General features: G+C 39.6%; 3 non-coding genes across 3 annotated transcripts; all 3 read left to right on the top strand.

Annotated features, from left to right (window-relative positions):
* The first annotated feature begins 12,956 nt into the window (after positions 1 to 12,956).
* On the top strand, positions 12,957 to 13,028 carry Trnap-cgg. Its single transcript has one exon. It is a non-coding gene; the product is annotated as a tRNA-Pro (tRNA).
* A 2,136-nt stretch (positions 13,029 to 15,164) lies between these two features.
* Positions 15,165 to 15,236, top strand: Trnap-cgg. The gene has a single exon. It is a non-coding gene; the product is annotated as a tRNA-Pro (tRNA).
* Positions 15,237 to 18,229: 2,993 nt separating this feature from the next.
* Positions 18,230 to 18,301, top strand: Trnap-cgg. Its single transcript has one exon. It is a non-coding gene; the product is annotated as a tRNA-Pro (tRNA).
* The last annotated feature ends 2,208 nt before the right edge of the window (positions 18,302 to 20,509 follow it).

Consider the following 20,509-nt stretch of genomic DNA (forward strand, 5'->3'; position numbering starts at 1 on the left):
TTATAGCTTCCGATGCTTCACTTCAGGTTTACTGTATCCCACTGACCTTATTGTTGATGAAACACAGAAATTGCATCGGAATTAAATACAAAAGGCACAATGCCGACTTAAGTACGAGAAAACTGACTCTTCTTACTGACTATGTTTTGAACCATTCCTGTGACACTAGTTATCGATTCCGATGCTTCAGTTCAAGTTTACTGTATCCCTCTGACCTTCTTATTGCTATGAAACACAGACATTGCATCGGAATTAAATACAAAAGACACAATGCCGGATTAAGTACAAGAAGACTGACTCTTCTTACTGACTATGTTTTGAACCATTCATGTGACACTAGTTATAAATTCCGGTGCTTCACTTCAGGTTTACTGTATCCCTTGGACCTTCGTATTGACGATGAAACACAGAAATTTCATCGGAATTAAATACAAAAGGGCACAATGCCGTCTTAAGTAGAAGAAGACTGGCTCTTCTTACTGACTATGTTTTGAACCATTCCTGTGACACTAGTTATAGATTCTGATGCTTCACTTCAGGTTTACTGTATCCCTTATACCTTCTTATTGACGATGAAACACAAAATTGCATCGGAATTAAATACAAAAGGCACAATGGCGACTTAAGGACAAGAAGACTGACTCTTCTTACTGACTATGTTTTGAACCAATGCTGTGACACTAGTTACAGATTCCGATGCTTCACTCCATGTTTACTGAATCCCTTGGACGTTCTTATTGACAATGAAACACAGAAATTGCATCGGAATTAAATACAGAAGGCACAATGCCTTCTTAAGTACAAGAAGACAGGCTCTTCTTACTGACTATGTTTTGAACCATTCCTGTGACACTAGTTATAGATTCCGATGCTTCACTCCAGGTTTACTGTATCCCTTGGACCTTCTTATTGACGATGAAACACAGAAATTGCATCGGAATTAAATACAAAAGGCACAATGCCGACTTTAGTACCAGAAGACTGACTCTTCTTACTGACCATGTTTTGAACCTTTCCTGTGACACTAGTTATAGACTCTGATGCTTAACTTCAGATTTACTGTATCCATTTGACGTTCTTATTGACGATGAAACACAGAAATTGCGTCGGATTTAAATACAAATGGCACAATGCCGAATTAAGTACAGGAAGACTGACTCTTCCTACTGTCTATGTTTTGAACCAGTCCTTTGACACTAGTTATAGATTCCGATGCTTCACTCTAGGTTTACTGTATCCCTTGGACCTTCTCATGACGATGAAACATAGAAATTGCATCGGAATTAAATAAAAAAGGAACAATGTCGACTTAAGTACAAGAAGACTGACTCATCTTACTGTCTATGATTTGAACCATTCCTGTGACACTAGTTACAGATTCCGATGCTTCACTCCAGGTTTTCTGTATCCCATGGACCTTCTTATTGACGATGAAACACAGAAATTGCATAGGAATTAAATACAAAAGGCAAAATGCCGACTTTAGTACAAGAAGACTGACTCTTCCTACTGCCTATGTTTTGAACCAATCCTGTGACACTAGTTATCGATTCCGATGCTTCAGTTCAAGTTTACTGTATCCCTCTGACCTTCTTATTGCTATGAAACACAGACATTGCATCGGAATTAAATACAAAAGGCACAATGCCGGATTAAGTACAAGAAGACTGACTCTTCTTACTGACTATGTTTTGAACCATTCATGTGACACTAGTTATAAATTCCGGTGCTTCACTTCAGGTTTACTGTATCCATTGGACCTTCGTATTGACGATGAAACACAGAAATTGCATCGGAATTAAATACAAAAGGCACAATGCCGGCTTAAGTACAAGAAGACTGACTCTTCTTACTGTCTATGTTTTGAACCATCCCTGTGACACTAGTTATAGATTCCGATGCTTCACTCCAGGTTTACTGTATCTCTTGGACCTTCTTATTGACGATGAAACACAGAAATTGCATAGCAATTAAATACAAAAGGCACAATGCCGACCTTAGTACAAGAAGACTGACTCTTCTTACTGACTATGTTTTGAACCATTTCTGTGACACTAGTTATAGACTCTGATGCTTCACTTCAGATTTACTGTATCCATTTGACGTTCTTATTGACGATGAAACACAGAAATTGCGTCGGAATTAAATACAAATGGCACAATGCCGAATTGAGTACAAGAAGACTGACTCTTCTTACTGTCTATGTTTTGAACCATTCCTTTGACACTAGTTATAGATTCCGATGCTTCACTCTAGGTTTACTGTATCCCTTGGACCTTCTTATGACGATGAAACACAGAAATTGCATCGGAATTAAATAAAAAAGGAACAATGTCGACTTAAGTACAAGAAGACTGACTCATCTTACTGTCTATGATTTGACCCATTCCTGTGACACTAGTTACAGATTCCGATGCTTCACTCCAGGTTTACTGTATCCCATGGACCTTCTTATTGACGATGAAACACAGAAATTGCATAGGAATTAAATACAAAAGGCACAATGCCGACTTTAGTACAAGAAGACTGACTCTTCCTACTGTCTATGTTTTGAACCAATCCTGTGACACTAGTTATCGATTCCGATGCTTCAGTTCAAGTTTACTGTATCCCTCTGACCTTCTTATTGCTATGAAACACAGACATTGCATCGGAATTAAATACAAAAGGCACAATGACGGATTAAGTACAAGGAGACTGGCTCTTTTTACTGACTATGTTTTGAACCATTCCTGTGACACTAGTTATAGATTCTGATGCTTCACTTCAGGTTTACTGTATCCCTTATACCTTCTTATTGACGATGAAACACAAAATTGCATCGGAATTAAATACAAAAGGCACAATGGCGACTTAAGTACAAGAATACTGACTCTTCTTACTGTCTATGTTTTGAACCATCCCTGCGACACTAGTTAGGTTTACTGTATCTCTTGGACCTTCTTATTGACGATGAAACACAGAAATTGCATAGCAATTAAATACAAAAGGCACAATGCCGACTTTAGTACAAGAAGACTGACTCTTCTTACTGACTATCTTTTGAACCATTCCTGTGACACTAGTTATAGCCTCTGATGCTTCACTTCAGATTTACTGTATCCATTTGACGTTCTTATTGACGATGAAACACAGAAATTGCGACGGAATTAAATACAAATGGCACAATGCCGAATTAAGTACAAGAAGACTGACTCTTCTTACTGTCTATGTTTTGAACCATTCCTTTGACACTAGTTATAGATTCCGATGCTTCACTCTAGGTTTACTGTATCCCTTGGACCTTCTTATTGACGATGAAACACAGAAATTGCATCGGAATTAAATAAAAAAGGAACAATGTCGACTTAAGTACAAGAAGACTGACTCATCTTACTGTCTATGATTTGAACCATTCCTGTGACACTAGTTACAGATTCCGATGCTTCACTCCAGGTTTACTGTATCCCATGGACCTTCTTATTGACGATGAAACACAGAAATTGCATCGGAATTAAATACAAAAGGCACAATGCCGACTTCAGTACTAGAAGACTGACTCTTCTTACTGACTATGCTTTGAACCATTCCTGTGACACTAGTTATAGCTTCCGATGCTTCACTTCAGGTTTACTGTATCCCACTGACCTTCTTATTGACGATGAAACAAAGAAATTGCATCGGAATTAAATACAAATGGCACAATGCCGAATTAAAGACAAGAAGACTGACTCCTCTTACTGTCTATGTTTTGAACTATTCCTTTGACACAAGTTACAGATTCCGATGCTTCACTCTAGGTTTACTGTATCTCTGGGACCTTCTTATTGACGATGAAACATAGAAATTGCATCGGAATTAAATACAAAAGGCACAATGCCTACTTAAGAACAAGAAGACTGACTCTTCTTACTGACTATGCTTTGAACCATTCCTGTGACACTAGTTATAGCTTCCGATGCTTCACTTCAGGTTTACTGTATCCCACTGACCTTATTGTTGATGAAACACAGAAATTGCATCGGAATTAAATACAAAAGGCACAATGCCGACTTAAGTACGAGAAAACTGACTCTTCTTACTGACTATGTTTTGAACCATTCCTGTGACACTAGTTATCGATTCCGATGCTTCAGTTCAAGTTTACTGTATCCCTCTGACCTTCTTATTGCTATGAAACACAGACATTTCATCGGAATTAAATACAAAAGACACTATGCCGGATTAAGTACAAGAAGACTGACTCTTCTTACTGACTATGTTTTGAACCATTCATGTGACACTAGTTATAAATTCCGGTGCTTCACTTCAGGTTTACTGTATCCCTTGGACCTTCGTATTGACGATGAAACACAGAAATTTCATCGGAATGAAATACAAAAGGGCACTATGCCGTCTTAAGTACAAGAAGACTGGCTCTTCTTACTGACTATGTTTTGAACCATTCCTGTGACACTAGTTATAGATTCTGATGCTTCACTTCAGGTTTACTGTATCCCTTATACCTTCTTATTGACGATGAAACACAAAATTGCATCGGAATTAAATACAAAAGGCACAATGGCGACTTAAGGACAAGAAGACTGACTCTTCTTACTGACTATGATTTGAACCAATGCTGTGACACTAGTTACAGATTCCGATGCTTCACTCCAGGTTTACTGAATCCCTTGGACGTTCTTATTGACGATGAAACACAGAAATTGCATCGGAATTAAATACAAAAGGCACAATGCCTTCTTAAGTACAAGAAGACTGGCTCTTCTTACTGACTATGTTTTGAACCATTCCTGTGACACTAGTTATAGATTCCGATGCTTCACTCCAGGTTTACTGTATCCCTTGGACCTTCTTATTGACGATGAAACACAGAAATTGCATCGGAATTAAATACAAAAGGCACAATGCCGACTTTAGTACCAGAAGACTGACTCTTCTTACTGACCATGTTTGAACCTTTCCTGTGACACTAGTTATAGACTCTGATGCTTAACTTCAGATTTACTGTATCCATTTGACGTTCTTATTGACGATGAAACACAGAAATTGCGTCGGAATTAAATACAAATGGCACAATGCCGAATTAAGTACAGGAAGACTGACTCTTCCTACTGTCTATGTTTTGAACCAGTCCTTTGACACTAGTTATAGATTCCGATGCTTCACTCTAGGTTTACTGTATCCCTTGGACCTTCTCATGACGATGAAACACAGAAATTGCATCGGAATTAAATAAAAAAGGAACAATGTCGACTTAAGTACAAGAAGACTTACTCATCTTACTGTCTATGATTTGAACCATTCCTGTGACACTAGTTACAGATTCCGATGCTTCACTCCAGGTTTTCTGTATCCCATGGACCTTCTTATTGACGATGAAACACAGAAATTGCATAGGAATTAAATACAAAAGGCACAATGCCGACTTTAGTACAAGAAGACTGACTCTTCCTACTGTCTATGTTTTGAACCAATCCTGTGACACTAGTTATCGATTCCGATGCTTCAGTTCAAGTTTACTGTATCCCTCTGACCTTCTTATTGCTATGAAACACAGACATTGCATCGGAATTAAATACAAAAGGCACAATGCCGGATTAAGTACAAGAAGACTGACTCTTCTTACTGACTATGTTTTGAACCATTCATGTGACACTAGTTATAAATTCCGGTGCTTCACTTCAGGTTTACTGTATCCATTGGACCTTCGTATTGACGATGAAACACAGAAATTGCATCGGAATTAAATACAAAAGGCACAATGCCGTCTTAAGTACAAGAAGACTGGCTCTTTTTACTGACTATGTTTTGAACCATTCCTGTGACACTAGTTATAGATTCTGATGCTTCACTTCAGGTTTACTGTATCCCTTATACCTTCTTATTGACGATGAAACACAAAATTGCATCGGAATTAAATACAAAAGGCACAATGGCGACTTAAGTACAAGAATACTGACTCTTCTTACTGTCTATGTTTTGAACCATCCCTGTGACACTAGTTAGGTTTACTGTATCTCTTGGACCTTCTTATTGACGATGAAACACAGAAATTGCATAGCAATTAAATACAAAAGGCACAATGCCGACTTTAGTACAAGAAGACTGACTCTTCTTACTGACTATGTTTTGAACAATTCCTGTGACACTAGTTATAGCCTCTGATGCTTCACTTCAGATTTACTGTATCCATTTGACGTTCTTATTGACGATGAAACACAGAAATTGCGACGGAATTAAATACAAATGGCACAATGCCGAATTAAGTACAAGAAGACTGACTCTTCTTACTGTCTATGTTTTGAACCATTCCTTTGACACTAGTTATAGATTCCGATGCTTCACTCTAGGTTTACTGTATCCCTTGGACCTTCTTATTGACGATGAAACACAGAAATTGCATCGGAATTAAATAAAAAAGGAACAATGTCGACTTAAGTACAAGAAGACTGACTCATCTTACTGTCTATGATTTGAACCATTCCTGTGACACTAGTCACAGATTCCGATGCTTCACTCCAGGTTTACTGTATCCCATGGACCTTCTTATTGACGATGAAACACAGAAATTGCATCGGAATTAAATACAAAAGGCACAATGCCGACTTCAGTACTAGAAGACTGACTCTTCTTACTGACTATGCTTTGAACCATTCCTGTGACACTAGTTATAGCTTCCGATGCTTCACTTCAGGTTTACTGTATCCCACTGACCTTCTTATTGACGATGAAACAAAGAAATTGCATCGGAATTAAATACAAATGGCACAATGCCGAATTAAGGACAAGAAGACTGACTCCTCTTACTGTCTATGTTTTGAACTATTCCTTTGACACTAGTTATAGATTCCGATGCTTCACTCTAGGTTTACTGTATCTCTGGGACCTTCTTATTGACGATGAAAAATAGAAATGGCATCGGAATTAAATACAAAAGGCACAATGCCTACTTAAGAACAAGAAGACTGACTCTTCTTACTGACTATGCTTTGAACCATTCCTGTGACACTAGTTATAGCCTCCGATGCTTCACTTCAGGTTTACTGTATTCCACTGACCTTATTGTTGATGAAACACAGAAATTGCATCGGAATTAAATACAAAAGGCACAATGCCGACTTAAGTACGAGAAAACTGACTCTTCTTACTGACTATGTTTTGAACCATTCCTGTGACACTAGTTATCGATTCCGATGCTTCAGTTCAAGTTTACTGTATCCCTCTGACCTTCTTATTGCTATGAAACACAGACATTGCATCGGAATTAAATACAAAAGACACAATGCCGGATTAAGTACAAGAAGCCTGACTCTTCTTACTGACTATGTTTTGAACCATTCATGTGACACTAGTTATAAATTCCGGTGCTTCACTTCAGGTTTACTGTATCCCTTGAACCTTCGTATTGACGATGAAACACAGAAATTGCATCGGAATTAAATACAAAAGGGCACAATGCCGTCTTAAGTACAAGAAGACTGGCTCTTCTTACTGACTATGTTTTGAACCATTCCTGTGACACTAGTTATAGATTCTGATGCTTCACTTCAGGTTTACTGTATCCCTTGTACCTTCTTATTGACGATGAAACACAAAATTGCATCGGAATTAAATACAAAAGGCACAATGGCGACTTAAGGACAAGAAGACTGACTCTTCTTACCGACTATGTTTTGAACCAATGCTGTGACACTAGTTACAGATTCCGATGCTTCACTCCAGGTTTACTGAATCCCTTGGACGTTCTTATTGACGATGAAACACAGAAATTGCATCGGAATTAAATACAAAAGGCACAATGCCTTCTTAAGTACAAGAAGACTGGCTCTTCTTACTGACTATGTTTTGAACCATTCCTGTGACACTAGTTATAGATTCCGATGCTTCACTCCAGGTTTACTGTATCCCTTGGACCTTCTTATTGACGTTGAAACACAGAAATTGCATCGGAATTAAATACAAAAGGCACAATGCCGACTTTAGTACAAGAAGACTGACTCTTCTTACTGACCATGTTTTGAACCTTTCCTGTGACACTAGTTATAGACTCTGATGCTTCACTTCAGATTTACTGTATCCATTTGACGTTCTTATTGACGATGAAACACAGAAATTGCGTCGGAATGAAATACAAATGGCACAATGCCGAATTAAGTACAGGAAGACTGACTCTTCTTACTGTCTATGTTTTGAACCAGTCCTTTGACACTAGTTATAGATTCCGATGCTTCACTCTAGGTTTACTGTATCCCTTGGACCTTCTTATTGACGATGAAACACAGAAATTGCATCGGAATTAAGTAAAAAAGGCACAATGCCGACTTTAGTACAAGAAGACTGACTCTTCTTAAAGTCTATGTTTTGAACCATTCCTTTGATACTAGTTATAGATTCAGATGCCTCACTTCAGATTTACTGTATCCATCTGACCTTTTTATTGACTATGAAACACAGAAATTGCATCGAAATTAAGTACAAGAGACTCAATGCATACTTAAGTACTCGAAGACTGACTCTGCTTACTGTCTATGTTTTGAACCATTTCTGTGATACTAGTTATAGATTTCGATGCTTCACTTCGGGTTTCTGTAGCCCTTGGACCTTCATATTGACGATGAAACACAGAAATTGCATCGGAATTAAATACAAAAGGCACAATGCCGACTTATGTACAAGAAGACTGAATCTTCTTACTGACTGTGTTTTTAACTATTCATATGACACTACTTATAGATTCCGATGCTTCATTTCAGGTTTACTGTATCCCATGGACCTTCCTATTGACGATGAGACACAGAAATCGCATCGGAATTAAATTGAAAAAGCACAATGCCGACTTCAGTTCAAGAAGACTGACTCTTCCTACTCTTTATGTTTGAACCATTCCTGTGCCACTAGTTTTATATTCCGATGCTACACTTGGGGTTTACTGAATCCCTCGGACCTTCTTATGGACGATGAAACACAGAAATTGCATCGTAATTAAATACAAAAGGCACAATGCCGACTTAAGTACAGGAAGACTCACTCTTCCATCTCTCTATGTTTTGAACCATTCCTGTGACTCTAGTTATAGATTCCGATGCTTCACATCAGGTTTACTGTATCCCTAGGACCTTCTTATTGAAGATGAAAAACAGAAATTGCATCGGAAAAAAATACAAAAGGCACAGTCCCGACTTAAGTACAAGAATACTGACTCTTCTTACTGTCTATGTTTTGAACCATCCCTGTAACACTAGTTATAGATTCCGATGCTTCACTCCAGGTTTACTGTATCTCTTGGACCTTCTTATTGACGATGAAACACAGAAATTGCATAGCAATTAAATACAAAAGGTACAATGCCGACTTTAGTACAAGAAGCCTGACTCTTCTTACTATGCTTTGAACCATTCCTGTGACACTAGTTATAGACTCTGATGCTTCACTTCAGATTTACTGTATCCATTTGACGTTCTTATTGACGATGAAACACAGAAATTGCATCGGAATTAAATAAAAAAGGCACAATGTCGATTTTAGTACAAGAAGACTGACTCTTCTTACTGACTATGCTTTGAACCATTCCTGTGACACTAGTTATAGCTTCCGATGCTTCACTTCAGGTTTACTGTATCCCACTGACCTTCTTATTGACGATGAAACACAGAAATTGCATCGGAATTAAATACAAAAGGCACAATGCCGACTTAAGTACGAGAAAACTGACTCTTCTTACTGACTATGTTTTGAACCATTCCTGTGACACTAGTTATCGATTCCGATGCTTCAGTTCAAGTTTACTGTATCCCTCTGACCTTCTTATTGCTATGAAACACAGACATTCCATCGGAATTAAATACAAAAGGCACAATGCCGTCTTAAGTACAAGTAGAATGGCTCTTCTTACTGACTATGTTTTGAACCATTCCTGTGACACTAGTTATAGATTCTGATGCTTCACTTCAGGTTTACTGTATCCCTTATACCTTCTTATTGACGATGAAACACAAAATTGCATCGGAATTAAATACAAAAGGCACAATGGCGACTTAAGGACAAGAAGACTGACTCTTCTTACTGACTATGTTTTGAACCAATGCTCTGACACTAGTTACAGATTCCGATGCTTCACTCCAGGTTTACTGAATCCCTTGGACGTTCTTATTGACGATGAAACACAGAAATTGCATCGGAATTAAATACAAAAGGCACAATGCCGACTTAAGTACAAGAAGACTGGCTCTTCTTACTGACTATGTTTTGAACCATTCCTGTGAAACTAGTTATAGATTCCGATGCTTCACTCCAGGTTTACTGTATCCCTTGGACCTTATTGACGATGAAACACAGAAATTGCGTCGGAATTAAATACAAATGGCACAATGCCGAATTAAGTACAAGAAGACTGACTCTTCTTGATGTCTATGTTTTGAACCATTCCTTTGATACTAGTTATAGATTCAGATGCTTCACTTCAGATTTACTGTATCCATCTGACCTTCTTATTGACGATGAAACACAGAAATTGCATCGGAATTAAATACAAGAGGCTCAATGCATACTTAAGTACAGGAAGATTGACTCTGCTTACTGTCTATGTTTTGAACCATTTCTGTGAGACTAGTTATAGATTTCGATGCTTCACTTCAGGTTTTCTGTAGCCCTTGGACCTTCATATTGACGATGAAACACAGAAATTGCATCGGAATTAAATACAAAAGGCACAATGCCGACTTAAGTACAAGAAGACTGACTCTTCTTACAGTCTATGTTTTGAACCATCCCTGAGACACTAGTTATAGATTCCGATGCTTCACTCCAGGTTTACTGTATCCCTTGGACCTTCTTATTGACGATGAAAATCAGAAATTGCATCGGAATTAAATACAAAAGGCACAATGCAGACTTATGTACAAGAAGACTGACTCTTCTTACTGACTGTGTTTTGAACTATTCATATGACACTACTTATAGATTCCGATGCTTCATTTCAGGTTTACTGTATCCCTTGGACCTTCCTATTGACGATGAGACACAGAAATCGCATCGGAATTAAATTGAAAAAGCACAATGCCGACTTAAGTTCAAGAAGACTGACTCTTCCTACTCTCTATGTTTGAACCATTCCTGTGACACTAGTTTTTTATTCCGATGCTTCACTTGGAGTTTACTAAATCCCTCGGACCTTCTTATGGACGATGAAACACAAAAATTGCATCGGAATTAAATACAAAAGGCACAATGCCGACTTAAGTACAGGAAGATTCACTCTTCCATCTCTCTATGTTTTGAACCATTCCTGTGACTCTAGTTATAGATTCCGATGCTTCACTTCAGATTTACTGTATCCATCTGACCTTCTTATTTACGATGAAACACAGATATTGTATCGGAATTAAATAGAAAAGGCACAGTACCGACTTAAGTACAAGAAGACTGACTCTTCCTACTGTTTATGTTTTGAACCATTCCTGTGACACTAGTTATGGATTCCGATGCTTCACTTCAGGTATACTGTATCCCTTGGACCATCTTATTGACGATGAAACACAGAAATTGCATCGGAATTAAATACAAAAGGCACAATGCCGGCGTAAGTACAAGAAGACTGACTCTTCTTACCGAATATGTTTTGAACCATTCCTGTGATACTAGTTATAGACTCTGATGCTTCACATCAGGTTTACTGTATCCCTAGGACCTTCATATTGAAGATGAAAAACAGAAATTGCATCGGAATTAAATACAAAAGGCACAATCCCGACTTTAGTACAAGAATACTGCCTCTTCTTACTGTCTATGTTTTGAACCATCCCTGTGACACTAGTTATAGATTCCGATGCTTCACTCCAGGTTTACTGTATCTCTTGGACCTTCTTATTGACGATGAAACACAGAAATTGCGTAGCAATTAAATACAAAAGGCACAATGACGACTTTAGTACAAGAAGACTGACTCTTCTTACTGACTATGTTTTGAACCATTCCTGTGACACTAGTTATAGACTCTGATGCTTCACTTCAGATTTACTGTATCCATTTGACGTTCTTATTGACGATGAAACACAGAAATTGCGTCGGAATTAAATACAAATGGCACAATGCCGAATTAAGTACAAGAAGCCTGACTCTTCTTACTGTCTATGTTTTGAACCATTCCTTTGACACTAGTTATAGATTCCGATGCTTCACTCTAGGTTTACTGTATCCCTTGGACCTTCTTATTGACGATGAAACACAGAAATTGCATCGGAATTAAATAAAAAAGGAACAATGTCGACTTAAGTACAAGAAGACTGACTCATCTTACTGTCTATGATTTGAACCATTCCTGTGACACTAGTTACAGATTCCGATGCTTCACTCCATGTTTACTGTATCCCATGGACCTTCTTATTGACGATGAAACACAGAAATTGCATCGGAATTAAATAGGAAAGGCACAATGCCGTCTTAAGTACAAGAAGACTTTTTCTTCCTACTGTCTATGTTTTGAACCAATCCTGTGACACTAGTTATAGATTCCGATGCTTCACTTCAGGTTTACTGTATCCCTCAGCCCTTCTTATTGACGATGATACACAGAAATTGCAACGGAATTTAATACAAATGGCACAATGCTGACTTAAGTACAAGAAGACTGACTCTTCTTCAGTCTATGTTTTGAACCATTCCTGTGACACTAGTTATAGATTTCGATGCTTCACTTCAGGTTGACTGTATCCCTTGAACCTTCATATTGACGATGAATCACTGAAACTGCATCGGAATTAAATACAAAAGGCACAATGCCGACTTAAGAACAAGAAGACTGACTCTTCTTACTGACTATGTTTTGAACCATTCCTGTGACACTAGTTATAGATTCCGATGCTTCACTTCAGGTTTACTATATCCCACTGACCTTCTTATTGACGATGAAACACAGAAACTGCATCGGAATTAAATCAAAGGTGGCGTCATTCACATGCAGTGCGTTTTCGGACCGAATAGGCTCGTTGGTCTAGGGGTATGATTCCTGCTTCGGGTGCAGGAGGTCCCGGGTTCAAATCCCGGACGAGCCCTTGCGTTTTGTACAACGGTGTGGCAACAAATCGCATGGCGGCGGCTGTTTCGCGCATTTCCAGGCCTCCAAGTCAGCGCTAAAATCCGACAACCAGTTCTGAAACCGTTTCATTTGAGCCATGTGCACCCTGCTGATGGAACGTTTGATTTAAATGGTCACAGTAGAGATCGTAGCAAGTGTCTTGCTGAGTGCGACGAAAACGGCTTTATGCCCGCAATCGAACCGGGGACCATCTGCGTGTTAGGCACGGCGCCTGGGCTCGGCGGCAGCTGCTGCTCTTTCTGTCCTTACGAGATACCGTCGATTCGCGCAGTCGTTATTGCAAAAGATGTCACTAAAGGCAATCGCTTCGTTAGCGGCATGGTGCCTGGGCTCGGCGGCAGATGCCGAGTTAAGCACAAGAAGACTGACTCTTCTTACTGACTATGTTTTGAACCACTCCTGTGACACTAGTTACAGATTCCGATGCTTCACTCCAGGTTTACTGAATCCCATGGACGTCCTTATTGACGATGAAACACAGAAATTGCACCGGAATTACATCCAAAAGGCACAATGCCGACTTAAGTACAAGAAGACTGGCTCTTCTTACTGACTATGCTTTGAACCATTCCTGTTACACTAGTTACAGATTCCGAGGCTTCACTTCAGGTTCACTGTATCCCTTGGACCTTCTTATTGACGATGAAACACAGAAATTGCTTCGGAATTAAATAGAAAATGCACAATGCCGACTTAAGTACAAGAAGACTGACTCTTCTTACTGACTATGTTTTGAACCACTCCTGTGACACTAGTTACAGATTCCGATGCTTCACTCCAGGTTTACTGAATCCCTTGGACGTTCTTATTGACGATGAAACACAGAAATTGCATCGGAATTAAATACAAAAGGCACAATGCCGACTTAAGAACAAGAGGACTACCTCTTCTTACTGACTATGCTTTGAACCATTCCTGTGACACTAGTTATAGATTCCGATGCTTCACTTCAGGTTTACTGTATCCCACTGACCTTCTTATTGACGATGAAACACAGAAATTGCATCGGAATTAAATACAAAAGGCACAATGCCGACTTAAGGGCAAGAAGACTGACTCATCTTACCGACTATGTTTTGAACCATTCCTGTGACACTAGTTATAGATTCCGATGCTTCAGTTCAACTTTACTCTATCCCTCTGACCTTCTTATTGACGATGAAACACAGAAATTTCATCGGAATTAAATAGAAAAGGCACAATGCCGGATTAAGTACAAGAAGACTGACTCTTCCTACTGTCTATGTTTTGAACCATTCATGTGGCACGAGTTATAGATTCCGGTGCTTCACTCCAGGTTTACTGTATCCCGTGGACCTTCTTATTGACGATGAATCACAGAAATTGCATCGGAATTAAATACAAAAGGCACAATGCCGACATAAGTACAAGAAGACTGACTCTTCTTACTGACTATGATTTGAACCACTCCTGTGACACTAGTTACAGATTCAGATGCTTCACTCCAGGTCTACTGAATCCCTTGGACGTTCTTATTGACGATGAAACACAGAAAATGCATCGGAATTAAATAGGAAAGGCACAATGCCGTCTTAAGTACAAGAAGACTTTTTCTTCCTACTGTCTATGTTTTGAACCAATCCTGTGACACTAGTTATAGATTCCGATGCTTCACTTCAGGTTTACTGTATCCCTCTGACCTTCTTATTGACGATGATACACAGAAATTGCAACGGAATTTAATACAAATGGCACAATGCCGACTTAAGTACAAGAAGACTGACTCTTCTTCAGTCTATGTTTTGAACCATTCCTGTGACACTAGTTATAGATTTCGATGCTTCACTTCAGGTTGACTGTATCCCTTGAACCTTCATATTGACGATGAATCACTGAAACTGCATCGGAATTAAATACAAAAGGCACAATGCCGACTTAAGAACAAGAAGACTGACTCTTCTTACTGACTATGTTTTGAACCATTCCTGTGACACTAGTTATAGATTCCGATGCTTCACTTCAGGTTTACTATATCCCACTGACCTTCTTATTGACGATGAAACACAGAAACTGCATCGGAATTAAATCAAAGGTGGCGTCATTCACATGCAGTGCGTTTTCGGAACGAATAGGCTCGTTGGTCTAGGGGTATGAATCCTGCTTCGGGTGCAGGAGGTCCCGGGTTCAAATCCCGGACGAGCCCTTGCGTTTTGTACAACGGTGTGGCAACAAATCGCATGGCGGCGGCTGTTTCGCGCATTTCCAGGCCTCCAAGTCAGCGCTAAAATCCGACAACCAGTTCTGAAACCGTTTCATTTGAGCCATGTGCACCCTGCTGATGGAACGTTTGATTTAAATGGTCACAGTAGAGATCGTAGCAAGTGTCTTGCTGGGTGCGACGAAAACGGCTTTATGCCCGCAATCGAACCGGGGACCATCTGCGTGTTAGGCACGGCGCCTGGGCTCGGCGGCAGCTGCTGCTCTTTCTGTCCTTACGAGATACCGTCGATTCGCGCAGTCGTTATTGCAAAAGATGTCACTAAAGGCAATCGCTTCGTTAGCGGCATGGTGCCTGGGCTCGGCGGCAGATGCCGACTTAAGCACAAGAAGACTGACTCTTCTTACTGACTATGTTTTGAACCACTCCTGTGACACTAGTTACAGATTCCGATGCTTCACTCCAGGTTTACTGAATCCCATGGACGTCCTTATTGACGATGAAACACAGAAATTGCACCGGAATTACATCCAAAAGGCACAATGCCGACTTAAGTACAAGAAGACTGGCTCTTCTTACTGACTATGCTTTGAACCATTCCTGTTACACTAGTTACAGATTCCGAGGCTTCACTTCAGGTTCACTGTATCCCTTGGACCTTCTTATTGACGATGAAACACAGAAATTGCTTCGGAATTAAATAGAAAATGCACAATGCCGACTTAAGTACAAGAAGCCTGACTCTTCCTACTGTCTATGTTTTGAACAATTCCTGCGACACTAGTTAGAAATTCCGTTGCTTCACTTCAGGTTTACTCTATCCCTTTGAAATTCTTATCGACGATGAAACACAGAAATTGCATCGGAATGAAATACAAAAGGCACAATGCATACTTAAGTACAAGAAGACTGACTCTGCTTACTGTCTATGTTTTGAACCATTTCTGTGATACTAATTATAGATTTCGATGCTTCACTTCAGGGTTTCTGTATCCCTTGGACCTTCTTATTGACGATGAAACATAGAAATTGCATCGGAATAAAATACAAAAGGCACAATGCCGACTTAAGTACAAGAAGACTGACTCTTCTTACTGACTATGTTTTGAACCACTCCTGTGACACTAGTTACAGATTCCGATGCTTCACTCCAGGTTTACTGAATCCCTTGGACGTTCTTATTGACGATGAAACACAGAAATTGCATCGGAATTAAATACAAAAGGCACAATGCCGACTTAAGAACAAGAGGACTGACTCATCTTACTGACTATGCTTTGAACCATTCCTGTGACACTAGTTATAGATTCCGATGCTTCACTTCAGGTTTACTGTAACCCACTGACCTTCTTATTGACATTGAAACACAGAAATTGCATCGGAATTAAATACAAAAGGCACAATGCCGACTTAAGGGCAAGAAGACTGAATCATCTTACCGACTATGTTTTGAACCATTCCTGTGACACTAGTTATAGATTCCGATGCTTCAGTTCAACTTTACTCTATCCCTCTGACCTTCTAATTGACGATGAAACACAGAAATTTCATCGGAATTAAATAGAAAAGGCACAATGCCGGATTAAGTACAAGAAGACTGACTCTTCTTACTGTCTATGTTTTGAACCATTCATGTGGCACGAGTTATAGATTCCGATGCTTCACTCCAGGTTTACTGTATCCCGTGGACCTACTTATTGACGATAAATCACAGAAATTGCATCGGAATTAAATACAAAAGGCACAATGCTGACATAAGTACAAGAAGACTGACTCTTCTTACTGACTATGATTTGAACCACTCCTGTGACACTAGTTACAGATTCAGATGCTTCACTCCAGGTCTACTGAATCCCTTGGACGTTCTTATTGACGATGAAACACAGATATTGCATCGGAGTTAAATACAAAAGGCACAATGTCGACTTAAGTACAAGAAGACTGGCTCTTCTTACTGACTATGCTTTAAACCATTCCTGTGACACTATTATAGATTCCGAGGCTTCACTTCAGGTTCACTGTATCCCTTGGACCTTCTTATTGACGATGAAACACAGAAATTGCTTCGGAATTAAATAGAAAAGGCACAATGCCGAATTAAGTACAAGAGGACTGACTCTTCTTACTGTCTATGTTTTGAACTATTCATATGACACTAGTTATAGATTCCGATGCCTCATTTCAGGTTTACTGTATCCCTTGGACCTTCCTATTGCCGATGAGACACAGAAATCGCATCGGTATTAAATAGAAAAGCACAATGCCGACTTAAGTACAAGAAGACTGACTCTTCTTACTCTCTATGTTTTGAACCATTCCTGTGACACTAGTGTTTTTTCCGATGCTTCACTTGATGTTTACTGCATCCCTCGGACCTTCTTATGGACGATGAAACACAGAAATTGCATCGGAATTAAATACAAAAGGCACAATGCCGACTTAAGTACAAGAAGACTGACTCTCCTTACAGTCTATGTTTTGAACCCTCCCTGTGACACTAGTTATAGATTCCGATGCTTCACTTCAGGTTTACTGTATCCCTCTGACCTTCTTATTGACGATGATACACAGAAATTGCAACGGAATTTAATACAAATGGCACAAAGCCGACTTAAGTACAAGAAGACTGACTCTTCTTCAGTCTATGTTTTGAACCATTCCTGTGACACTAGTTATAGATTTCGATGCTTCACTTCAGGTTGACTGTATCCCTTGAACCTTCATATTGACGATGAATCACTGAAACTGCATCGGAATTAAATACAAAAGGCACAATGCCGACTTAAGAACAAGAAGACTGACTCTTCTTACTGACTATGTTTTGAACCATTCCTGTGACACTAGTTATAGATTCCGATGCTTCACTTCAGGTTTACTATATCCCACTGACCTTCTTATTGACGATGAAACACAGAAACTGCATCGGAATTAAATCAAAGGTGGCGTCATTCACATGCAGTGCGTTTTCGGAACGAATAGGCTCGTTGGTCTAGGGGTATGAATCCTGCTTCGGGTGCAGGAGGTCCCGGGTTCAAATCCCAGACGAGCCCTTGCGTTTTGTACAACGGTGTGGCAACAAATCGCATGGCGGCGGCTGTTTCGCGCATTTCCAGGCCTCCAAGTCAGCGCTAAAATCCGACAACCAGTTCTGAAACCGTTTCATTTGAGCCATGTGCACCCTGCTGATGGAACGTTTGATTTAAATGGTCACAGTAGAGATCGTAGCAAGTGTCTTGCTGAGTGCGACGAAAACGGCTTTATGCCCGCAATCGAACCGGGGACCATCTGCGTGTTAGGCACGGCGCCTGGGCTCGGCGGCAGCTGCTGCTCTTTCTGTCCTTACGAGATACCGTCGATTCGCGCAGTCGTTATTGCAAAAGATGTCACTAAAGGCAATCGCTTCGTTAGCGGCATGGTGCCTGGGCTCGGCGGCAGATGCCGACTTAAGCACAAGAAGACTGACTCTTCTTACTGACTATGTTTTGAACCACTCCTGTGACACTAGTTACAGATTCCGATGCTCCACTCCAGGTTTACTGAATCCCATGGACGTCCTTATTGACGATGAAACACAGAAATTGCACCGGAATTACATCCAAAAGGCACAATGCCGACTTAAGTACAAGAAGACTGGCTCTTCTTACTGACTATGTTTTGAACCATTCCTGTGACACTAGTTATAGATTCCGATGCTTCACTCCAGGTTTACTGTATCCCTTGGACCTTCTTATTGACGATGAAACACAGAAATTGCGTCGGAATTAAATACAAATGGCACAATGCCGAATTAAGTACAAGAAGACTGACTCTTCTTAATGTCTATGTTTTGAACCATTCCTTTGATACTAGTTATAGATTCAGATGCTTCACTTCAGATTTACTGTATCCATCTGACCTTCTTATTGACGATGAAACACAGAAATTGCATCGGAATTAAATACAAGAGGCTCAATGCATACTTAAGTACAGGAAGATTGACTCTGCTTACTGTCTATGTTTTGAACCATTTCTGTGACACTAGTTATAGATTTCGATGCTTCACTTCAGGTTTTCTGTAGCCCTTGGACCTTCATATTGACGATGAAACACAGAAATTGCATCGGAATTAAATACAAAAGGCACAATGCCGACTTAAGTACAAGAAGACTGACTCTTCTTACAGTCTATGTTTTGAACCATCCCTGAGACACTAGTTATGGATTCCGATGCTTCACTCCAGGTTTACTGTATCCCTTGGACCTTCTTATTGACGATGAAAATCAGAAATTGCATCGGAATTAAATACAAAAGGCACAATGCAGACTTATGTACAAGAACACTGACTCTTCTTACTGACTGTGTTTTGAACTATTCATATGACACTACTTATAGATTCCGATGCTTCATTTCAGGTTTACTGTATCCCTTGGACCTTCCTATTGACGATGAGACACAGAAATCGCATCGGAATTAAATTGAAAAAGCACAATGCCGACTTAAGTTCAAGAAGACTGACTCTTCCTACTCTCTATGTTTGAACCATTCCTGTGACACTAGTTTTTTATTCCGATGCTTCACTTGGAGTTTACTAAATCCCTCGGACCTTCTTATGGACGATGAAACACAGAAATTGCATCGGAATTAAATACAAAAGGCACAATGCCGACTTAAGTACAGGAAGATTCACTCTTCCATCTCTCTATGTTTTGAACCATTCCTGTGACTCTAGTTATAGATTCCGATGCTTCACTTCAGATTTACTGTATCGATCTGACCTTCTTATTTACGATGAAACACAGATATTGTATCGGAATTAAATAGAAAAGGCACAGTACCGACTTAAGTACAAGAAGACTGACTCTTCCTACTGTTTATGTTTTGAACCATTCCTGTGACACTAGTTATGGATTCCGATGCTTCACTTCAGGTATACTGTATCCCTTGGACCTTCTTATTGACGATGAAACACAGAAATTGCATCGGAATTAAATACAAAAGGCACAATGCCGGCTTAAGTACAAGAAGACTGACTCTTCTTACCGAATATGTTTTGAACCATTCCTGTGATACTAGTTATAGACTCTGATGCTTCACATCAGGTTTACTGTATCCCTAGGACCTTCATATTGAAGATGAAAAACAGAAATTGCATCGGAATTAAATACAAAAGGCACAATCCCGACTTTAGTACAAGAATACTGACTCTTCTTACTGTCTATGTTTTGAACCATCCCTGTGACACTAGTTATAGATTCCGATGCTTCACTCCAGGTTTACTG

The sequence above is a fragment of the Schistocerca americana genome, chromosome 1 (assembly GCF_021461395.2).
Source record: "Schistocerca americana isolate TAMUIC-IGC-003095 chromosome 1, iqSchAmer2.1, whole genome shotgun sequence".
Taxonomy (NCBI): Eukaryota; Metazoa; Arthropoda; class Insecta; order Orthoptera; family Acrididae; genus Schistocerca; species Schistocerca americana.